Source organism: Marmota flaviventris, chromosome 10 (genome assembly GCF_047511675.1).
Source record: "Marmota flaviventris isolate mMarFla1 chromosome 10, mMarFla1.hap1, whole genome shotgun sequence".
In the NCBI taxonomy this organism is placed as follows: domain Eukaryota; kingdom Metazoa; phylum Chordata; class Mammalia; order Rodentia; family Sciuridae; genus Marmota; species Marmota flaviventris.
This window is the reverse complement of record NC_092507.1, coordinates 58,150,595-58,161,255: the sequence shown is the minus strand read 5'-3', so window position 1 is coordinate 58,161,255 and position 10,661 is coordinate 58,150,595. Positions and strand designations below refer to the sequence as shown.

The window sequence follows — 10,661 nt, the reverse complement described above, 5'->3', positions numbered from 1 at the left end:
CATGGAGATGTACAACACAGAAATTGTTGATCTTGATCTTGCATAGGTGTAGGCTAGTGAGTGGATTTGGGTCTTGATTTTTAACAAAAAAAAAGATTTTTAAAAAGTAAAACAAAAATAATAGTTTAAAATAGAAAAGAGCTTTTAGCATATGAACAAAAAGAAAGAAAATATTTTTGTACAGCTGTACAATATGTTTATGCTTTAAGCTGTGTTATTATAAAAGAGTCAAAAGTTTATAAAGTACAAAAGTATAGTAAGCTAAATTTAATTTATTATTGAAGGAATAAAAATTGTTAGTGCAGCCTCAGTGTATAGTGTTTATAAAGTCTTAAAGTAGTGCACAGTCACATCCTAGGCCTTCACCTTTACTTCACTCACTCAGTAACTCACCCAGAACAACTTCCAAGAACGACTACAGGTTCTTCAAGATCAGCAGGAAATGTGAGCCCAAAGGTCTGGACCCAGCTGGTAGAAATGGAATGCTGGTCTTCAGATACTGAAGATGAAAACAGAAGCAAGAGAAAAAAGGAACATGGTATACCATCATCTTCAAGCAGTTCTTCAGATAGCTGAACATACAGCCCAAAGAAAGGTGGAAAGAATCAAGATCAAAGATCTTGGTCTAGAGGTCTTCAGCTTCATTCACTTTGTTATGATAGAAGACATAGGGATCAGTCAAGTAACAGTTCTTTTTGATGATTGTGGGTTCTGTTTTGGAACACTGCTGATTATTTTTCTCTTTTCTGAATTTCAAGAATCCTTTTCCCTTTTCTCTTAAGCTATCTGTAACTCAAAAAACTTGAATGTTTAAACTTTTACCAGAACCAAAAACTTTTGTGTTTTCTCCCAGATTCCTTCAGAATTCAGAAACTCTTACAGCATACTCTTATTTTCATGGCAATAGAGTTATTTGCATAAATTTGAGAAGAATCTCTTCTACTTTTCACAGGACATAATTAGAAACACTGGTCATATTACCAAGGCTTTGAATGGAATGTCATACACTCATGTTGCTTAATGGGAATACATTCTGAGAAAATGCATCCAGGCAATTCTGTCATTGGGCAAACATCAGAGTGTACTTACATAAACCTAGATGGTCCAGCCTACTGCACATGTAAGGCTATATGGTAGAGTCTATTGCTCTGAGGCTACAAAACTGCATAGCATGTTATTGTACTGAACACTATTGGCAATTGTAACACAGTGGTACTTGTGTAACTAAAAATACCCTAAACAGAAAACTTACGATAAAAATAAGGTTAAAAAAAGTAAGAAATGAGCCAGGTGTGGTGGTGCACACCTGTAATCCCAGTGTCTTGGGAGGCTTAGGCAGGAGGATTGGGAGTTCAAAGCCAGCCTCAGTAAAAGCAAAGTGCTAAGCAACTCAGTGAGACCCTGTCTCTAAATGAAATACAAAATAGGGCTGGAGATGTGGCTCAGTGGTCGAGTGCATCTGAGTTCAATTCCCAGTACCAGCCGCCCCCCGCCTCCCCCCCAAAAAAAGTAAGAAATGGTACACACTGACCTTCATTTCCATGAATGGAGCTTGCAGAATTAAGTGATTCTTTTGTTCAGCAGACAGCCAGATCAAGTAAAGAAGTGAAAAAGTCAGTGGAACCTGGGAAACTAGTGAAGTGAAACAGTGGTTTATCTTATTTAGGAAAATTCAGATATTTAATGAATATTTATTAATTAATTTAACTTAGCATAACTAAGATTTTACAAATTTTTTGTTTTCAGACAGGCATACTTTGGCATAAAGCAAAGCTATCCATTCTCTCAAGTTATTTCCCTCTTAGCTATTTTCACAGCATGTGCAAAAAGTTAACTATATGGGTTTTTTATTTTACTGCTGTGCTCAACATGAAATAGTGGATAGCAAACATTTCATTTTTACTTACACATTTGTTTTTAGATTGAATTTATACTCTTAAAAATCCAATAGATAAAATATTATTTTTTCCAACTAATAAATCCAAGTAGAATAAAACTGTATGCTCATACTTAATGTTGATAATGTAGAAGAAGGTGTTTTTTACTAAACTAACAACTAATAACATTATAATGTCATTTATCAAATATTCACCCAAGTCACATAAACTTTAAAAGCATCTGGGTTAGTTTCTACATTTCTGGGAATTGTAAGAATATTTAACTTATGCAAACTACATATAGCATTCATTATCTCTAAGCCAACTTGAATAAAACTCCTTCAAAGAATTTTATAAGTTAATTTGGTGATACCGTACAGATCAAACATATACAACATACACACATAAGCCTGTAGACAGACAAGAGCAAAGCCCTTACAGCTTCCATCTGTCATGACTCAGGCAACACCATAATATAAAACACTCATTTATCATTACTTCATATTTTATCTGAGTTGTGCTTCAGACAAAAATAGAAAAGTTGAGGTTACCTATTTATTAAGTGCCAAGGCTTTTGACCAATAGGTGGGGAGAAGTTTTTAAGATTCTCCCGTTTGCTTTAATCTTGTAATATTATGAAGGTTATGAACACACTTTAAGTGAATCATTGAGGAGGCTTCAGGAAGCAATTTGGATGTCCCCAAAGCCCATCTGAGTGGATATAATATTCAGTCTATTTCCAAGTATATTTTTTCTCTCTCTTTTTTTTTTCTTCTTTTCTTTTCAGCCTCATGTTGCTTTGGCGGCGGGGGGGTGGGGGGTGGTCCCTGAGTCCGTTAAGAGCTTGGAAGGAGTCAGGAGCCGAAAGTTCAAGTAATAAAGAGTATGAAGCAAGAAATCTGTCAAGGACGCACAGGCTGGTGAGGGAGGTGGAACATGAAGGCAGAAATGTCACAGGAGCTGAAGAAAGATAATGGTGAAAAAGGAGGAAAGAGGGACAGAGGTGATGGGAAGAGAGAGTTCTTAGAGGAGCCAGTCAGGGAGACTTTAAGTTTCTTGAAGAAATTACTTAAGTTCCAAGTTGTTCTATATAAAATTATACCAAGAAAAAGAAGATGGACAGATTGAGTGGAGCATAAAATATGAAGGGTTCAAAAAAGGTGTACCAGTCAACTAAGAAGTTCCCAAGAAAGATACGGGATCAAACAGAACTATGAGCTAGGAGAGATTTCTCAGCTCAGTAGATCAGAATGTAAATTCTCACTCCAAATAAAGAGCCAAAAACAGTCCTTCAGTTAAGCAGATTCTTCAGACAAGTAAGCCCAGACCACTAACTCAGCTTCTGCTTGACCAAGACTCTAACCAGCTTCTCGGAAACCATGAAACCTAAGACGCTAACCCTGTACTTGATTAATAACACATATTCCATAAGTACTGATTAAAATTGGCCAAACTGATATGGCACTGATAGTCCCCAGTGCACACATAAAGATGCTCTAGGACATCCTAATACAGATCCTACAAAGGCTTATACTATTTTTGTTTTGGGGTATCTTTCCTATTACCCTTTTATTTGTCGTCCTTCACAGAACTGTTCTGAGGATTATATGCAGTAATTAATGTAAAAGAGTGAGAACAGTTGCTAAAATATTTCATAATTGCTCTTACTGCAACATCAAACATTAAATTATTGAAATATCCAAGAGAAGATTCAAGGTACAATAGACATTACTAGTGTCTCTGTAATATCTAGTATTTTTCCCTGAATTTGTCAGGGAAACAGAACTACCAGGAGATAGATAGATAGATAGATAGATAGACAGACAGACAGATAGATAGAAAGAATATATATATAGGTGATATAATACAGATATAGGTGATACAGACATCTGTACAAGTTTGAAATTTATTTTAGGAAATGGCTAAGAGGACCATGGAAGTCAAGAAGTTCCACAATCTGCCATCTACTAGTTGGAGAACCAGAAAAGCAAATGGTGTGATTTGGTCCAAGTCCAAAGGCCCACAGCAGAGAGAAATAATTCACCCTTCCTCCACCTTTTTGTTCCATTCATGCCTTCAAAGATGGAATGAAGACCAACCACATTGGTGCATCATTACTCAGTCAACTAACTCAATTCCTAATATTTTCCAAAAACACCTCACCAACACACCCAGATAGGATGTTTCACCAGCTGTCTGGTCATCCCTTAGCCTGGTCAAGTTGACACATAAAATTAACCATCACAATGTCCTTACTTATTGTTATAAGAAGAACATACCTCTCAGTCCCTTGCAGTTGACTATAGTTTTAATCAGTGGGATATATCAGTTCCAGCCTGGGGTAGTGAAAATCCTATGCATGATTTTGTAGTCTGTATGACAAGACTTACATAGAGGGGTTCCAAGTAGCTTAAATCTCTGAGTTAACACATGGAGGAAAACTATTCACCAGAAATTCTTCCCAGAAGTAAAACAAAACCCCATGTTGCATTGAAATTGAGAATTGGAGTCTTGCTTGTTACCACAGCACAGTTTGACCTTTCCTAACTAATATACGTGGTCAGAAGATAATTCATTTTCTTGGATAGCCACAGGCAGTACTTCTTTGAAGCTGTGGGAGCAGGAATTCATAAACTTTGTTTTTATCTTTGTTTTACCTTTCAAGTCTTAGAAGGGGACTACATGCATTTTATTATATGTGAATAGTCATGGCTGTGGTACCTCAAGGAAATAACAGGATGCAAATTTCATGACACATAGAATAGAAGATTGACCCAGATTATCTCCAAGGCTCTTCTCAACTATGAAATTGATGAGAAAGTCTTCAAATTCCTTTTTCAAGGATATTTCTCATACAAAGTATTTGCAGACTTTGTTATGGTTTAGATGTGGTGGCCCCCAAAAGCTCACATGTGAGACAATGCAAGAAGGTTTAGAGGAGAAAGTTTAGTGGATTAATCCCTGATGAGATTAACTGAGTGGTAAATGGAGGCAGGTGGGGTGTGACTAGAGGAAGTAGTTCACTGGGGGCGTGATTATGGGGTATACATTTTGTATGTGGAGAAGTCTCTCTCTGCTTTCTGATCACCACATGAACTGCTTTCCTCTGTCACACTCTTCTACCATGTTATTTCTACCTCACCTGGAGCCCTAAGTAATGGAGAGGACTGTGTATGGATTGAGACCTCTAAAACCATAAGTCCCCAAATAAACTTTTCCTCCTATACATTTGTTCTGGTTAGGTTTTTTAGTCGCAGCAGCAAAATAGCTAACTAAAACAGACAGCAATCAATTTGAAGATAACTACTGACAATTTGTTTTTATTAAATCACCTGTATAGTGTAGATATATCAGTACTCCATGAACAGTGTCTTATATCTATAAATCAAAAACCTTTCCTATTCTTATAAAAAGCCATCATCTATATAATGTCAGAAAACTTATTTACCCCCTTGACATTAAATATTTGAGACTATTTGACTTTTTGAGTTAAAATCTTAAAATCAGAATAATTCATAAAATAATCCTCCTTGAAACCAATGACTTCCCTAGTCTGTAAATTGTGTCTTTAATGAAAATCTTGAGGGACAAAAATTATTGCCCCTAACTGATCTCTAAAACATTCCACATTTTCCTCCCTTGTGTGGCCAGTGAGATATTTCTTCTCAATGAGGTATTAACTCTAATGACATTTCTTAAAAGGCTCTTTTATAATTTTAATATCCATATAACTAAAAAGCTGCATCTAACAAATGTCCTTAAAGATGTTTGTCACTAGCTAGGCACTGTGGCACATGCCTATATTCCTAGTGACTCAGAAGGCTGTAACAGGAGGATTTTAAGTTCGAGACCAGGCTCAGCAATTTAGGAAGGCCCTAAGCAAAGAGCCTGTCTTAAAATAAAAATAAGAAATAAAATGGATATAGCTCAGTGGTAAAGCATCTCTGGGTTCAATCTGCAGTACCAAAAGAAAAAAAAAATGTTACTATAAAAAATGTTGCACATTCTTCTAAATTGAATAAAATCCAAATGATTTTTTCCAAATCAATAGCCACTTAATTAAGAAAATTACTAAAAAATAATTCAATTACTCACTCCCTCACCTATTTGAGATCTTTGTGCAAATGTCACCATTCTCAGTGAGTTTCTCCCCACCAACAATACGATGTAAAAATTAAATGCCCCAGCACACACAACCTCTTTTCTGATTTACTTTCTCCATGACATTTACCACACTCTAAGAACACACTACAAATTTTATTTATTTGTCATCTGTGTCATTTCCCTAGAATACAAATTGTATCTGCAGAACCCAGAATAATGTCTATCACATAGTAGGTGCTTAATAAATATTTGCTGAAAGCCAATCCCGGAAAACTAAAGGCCAGATGTTCTCTCTGATATGCAGATGCTAACCCACAATGGGGGAGGAGGGGCTGGAATAGAATAGAAGTTCATTAGATTAGACAAAGGACAATAAAGGAGGAGTGGGGAGGGGAATAGGAAAGACAGAATGAATCAGATATAACTTTCCTATGGTCATATATGAATATATAACCAGTGTAACTCCACATCATGTTCAACCACAAGAATGGGATTCTGATTATAATAAGTTACACTCAATGCATGTATGATATATCAAAATACACTCTACTGACACATATATCTAAAAAAAAAACAAATAAAAAAGTAAAAAAATAATTAAATAAATATTTGTTGAATAGAGTTAAAAAAATTAACTCTCTGCCAAGAGACCATTAAAGAAGACCAGAGAAATCAATTCTCTGCTGGCTCAATGAGGTAAGGCCAGAAAATGAGGTAGCACATGTCTCAGTATGCTCTGGCTGCTCCATGCAAATGTGACAGGAAACCACACAGATTCCAGTAACCATAGGCTGACACTATCAGAGAACTGCTTCCACTTTGTCAATAAATGAATTATTCTTGGAATGAGAAAAGAAAGATAGCAGACTAGTCAAAGCCTCATCTGACCTTGTATATATTAAACACCAAATCACCAGAATTGGACAAGACCCATGGATTCAAAGGAGTAGCCGTTCTTTCCCAAAATAATGAAATCTAACATTTTCCCTGTCTGTGTTGAGTGAAAATTCTTTGGGTACTTAATCAGGTTAATGTGTTAGAATTATTAATCCCATAGTTCCCCAGAAAAAACAATCAAAAAAAAAACCTAATCAATCATGATCAAGCTTAAAACAACCGGCTCTCCTTAGCAATCTGAAGTTTCAAACAATTCAAGATGATTTGTATTAAAAAAAAAAAAGGTGATATTAGCTATTACCAACAGTTAGATTAGAAAGGACTAAGTATCTCATGGTTTGGATTATTGCTTTGAGAGGACTAGAAGAAGGAAATTCATTTACTTAGAATTGCAAGGTTAGAAGTAGGAATTGAGTTCAAACAACAAAAGTAAAACACCTAAAACCAAGTGCAAAGACTTACTATACAAACATTTCAGTTTCAACAAACAAAATTGAAATTAACAAAGCATAGTCACAATCTGTTGTTCATTAGTCATTCAATAAGTATTTTTTTTATTTCCTCCTATGTGCTTCGTCCTGGTAAAATAGAAGAGAACAAATCTCCTAGTCACCAGTGTCTTAAAAAATAATCCATTCAGATAACATTAACTAGGGGTCAAGTTCAAATCAGGTAGATAAATTCCAATCAATCCAAAAGCATAAGTAAAAAAAAAAATGGATTAGACAAATTCAAGTCAATCAAAAAGATAAATAAATAGAAAAGAGATTAAATTAAGACAAAATGAGAACCACCAACCTTGACCCTAAATCAAGTGAACATAATTCATAGCAAAATAAATCAAATTAGTATAAAAGTACTAGAAAATAATAGGACTGAATAAAAAAAAAAAAAGTCTTTCACAACAAACACAATAACATCCCTTATGGGTTCTTAAAAGTATGTCTCAATCTCTATTTTGTTTCTCTACCTTTCTTCTCTTCTCTTTTCTTCTTTCTCTCTCTCTCTCTCTCTCTCTCTCTCTCTCTCTCTCTCAAAATTAATTCAAAACTCCACCTTTTCTCTACTGATATTTCATCAAGACCTCTAAAAATTAAAATTCCTTTGATGTATATTATCTATTGTTATGACCTGGACATAAAGTGTCCTCCAAAGACTTACATGTTGAAGGCTTCCGTTCCCAATGCAGAAATGTTCAGAGGTAGAGACTTTAGGAAATGATTGGATCATGAGGGCTATGAACTCATCAGTGAATTAACTCATCCATAATTGAATAGACTACTGTGAGGTGGTGAAAACTGTAGGCAAGTAGGGCATGGTTGAAGGAAGAAGGTCAGTAGGTCACATCCTGTATCTTGTCGCTGGTTCCTTTCTCCTCCCACTCTCTCTATTTCACTCTCTTCTCTCCCTCCCTCCCCTCTTCCCAGCTGCAGTTAAGCAGATAAGCAGTTAAGAGATAAGCAGTGTTCCTCTGCCACCCTCTTTCACTATAATGATCTGCCTAACCTCAGGCCCACAGCAATGGAGCCAGCAAACCATGAAGTGAAACTATGAGCCAAAATAAACCTTTTCTCCTCCAAGTTGTTTGTTTCAGGCATTTTGATCACAGTGATAATAATAATAATAACTAATACATATATCAAATTGTTTTTTTTTAATTACTTTTAGTGCTAGAATTGTAGTTCAGTGGTAGAGCACTTGCCTACCATGTACGGGGCCCTGGTTTTGATCCCCAGGACTGGAGGAAATTTTTATATGCCTCTTATTTTCATACAGACATATAGGAGTCATACCTCCCACTCCTTCTTGTGTCCCTCTTTAATTTATCACTAAGTTAGATCATATTCAACATGTGTGACAGTTATGCCCACTTCTCATCTTCTCCATGGTCACCATTCTATCCCAAAGTGAGATCAATCACTATATGCATTTCTTAATAGCTTATAATTTGATACTCATCAAAATAATTTTCTTTTATTGCTGGGTATTAAACCCAGGGCCTCACACCTGTTAGACAAGGGTTCTACCCATTGAGTAACATCCTATCCTTAGACATTCTTTAAGTATTTGTCAAATATTTGTTGAGAAGATGGCAGAGGCCTACAGGGGAAGTGGAAAACAACATTACTTCTTTTCTTTTTTCAAATGCAATTCAATTCTAGCCCCACCCAGCAAAGCAAAAGGGCTCATTATTCTCCTTCTTATATGACAACTATCAATTAACACTGCAACAGGTTCCTTATTGGTAGATGGCTGAGAGCGATTCGCTCTTACCTCCAGTAGATTATCAAACCATATGAGCATTCTCCCCAAGGAGAGATTTAATTACAGTATTCTCCATGTTGATGCATTCACATGTATGTTTTAACACAACTTAGTGATCAACACTTTGTGAAGTTTCTGGGATGGTGTACCCCTTCATCAGGTTCTTACTTTCTTCCTAGAGACCCTTAAATAAACAACTAACTCCTGACTGGTCTTGTATCCATTCTTGAACCACTTTCATCTATTTTTTACACTGAGAGCAAAGTGAGTTTTACAAAGTGCCTATGCCATGCCCACATATGTCTGATGTTCTGGCACTAAATGCCATATTCCTCCCATTCTCAAAACTTTTGCACATGTTGATATTTTGTTCTGGAATATGTCCCCTGACATAAGCACACACATTCTTGGCCTGTGAGCTATCTTCCCTAATCTCTCAGACTGGGTGAAATTCTTATAGTTTACTTCTCCAACCACACAGTGCTTCTTTTTCAAAGCACTTATCAAAATTACTTATTAAATTGTAATCCTCTATATCTGCCTAGTGTCTATATAGTCTCCTGGAATATATATTCCACAGTAGAAGAACTATATCTATCTTGTTCATTATCAATCCCTAATATCTACTATGTCTTCTGCAATATTCATATCCAAGTTCCTAAGACTTGGACATGATTTTTCAAGATATCTTCTCTGCCTAGTGTTAGGGTCTATAAACAAGTCTGGATGGCGCCTGGCATTTTGCCAGAGAGAGTGGTTTGTGAAGTAACGCCAGCGAGCCATTAAGTATAGAGATTCCTTATTGGTTGACTGCTGTATCGAGTTTATGTTAATTAAGATAAGCTGTGTATAATGTATATATACCCCTCCTGTCCTACAATAAATGGCTCCTACTCCTGATGTATCGATGTACACAAGTTGTTCGTCACCCCCGGTTATTTCGCTGCAGCTGGACTGCGGCATCCTTTTTCCTTACTCCATGCTCCCTTCCACATGTATATTTTTCAAGATGAAACTCAAATATCAACTTGTCATTGTAATCATTTTAGTCTACCACCATGGGAATAAATAACAGATTTTTGCTCTTGATTATTAACAACTTTATGTAGAGCTCTATCACAGCATATAGCAATTTCTATTGCAGCTATTTCTATATGTCCTAATTCTCATGCTATAAAGTGAAATCCTCAAGGGCATAGTCATTGCTGAAGTCACTCTTTTTGGTCCTCAAATATTTTGGCTTTCCTTTTTTGGAATATTTGGTGAAATTGTATTTCCCCCTAAGCTAAAAGGTAGATGTGATCATGTAACTTGCTTTAGGCAAAAAAATATGGGTGAAATTAATCTGCATTGTTTCCAAACAGGTGCTTTCAGAAGTGGTGTGCAATTTTCCATATGCTTTTTCTTCCACGGTGACTAATAACACTCCAGAGTGGCAGCTCCAGCCTAGATCCAAGAAAAAGGACTATATGGAGCAAAAGTTCCAAGACAAACTATAGTGTTTATGTAATGTGAGCA

General features: G+C 36.0%; 1 long non-coding RNA gene across 1 annotated transcript; it reads right to left on the bottom strand.

The window, feature by feature from the left end:
* Positions 1–399: 399 nt before the first annotated feature.
* On the bottom strand, positions 400–8,150 carry LOC114103742 (uncharacterized). The gene is made up of 3 exons (XR_003584723.1): positions 8,040–8,150; positions 1,532–1,632; positions 400–499 (listed from the first exon to the last, which is right to left on the bottom strand). It is a non-coding gene; the product is annotated as an uncharacterized lncRNA (long non-coding RNA).
* Positions 8,151–10,661: the final 2,511 nt, after the last annotated feature.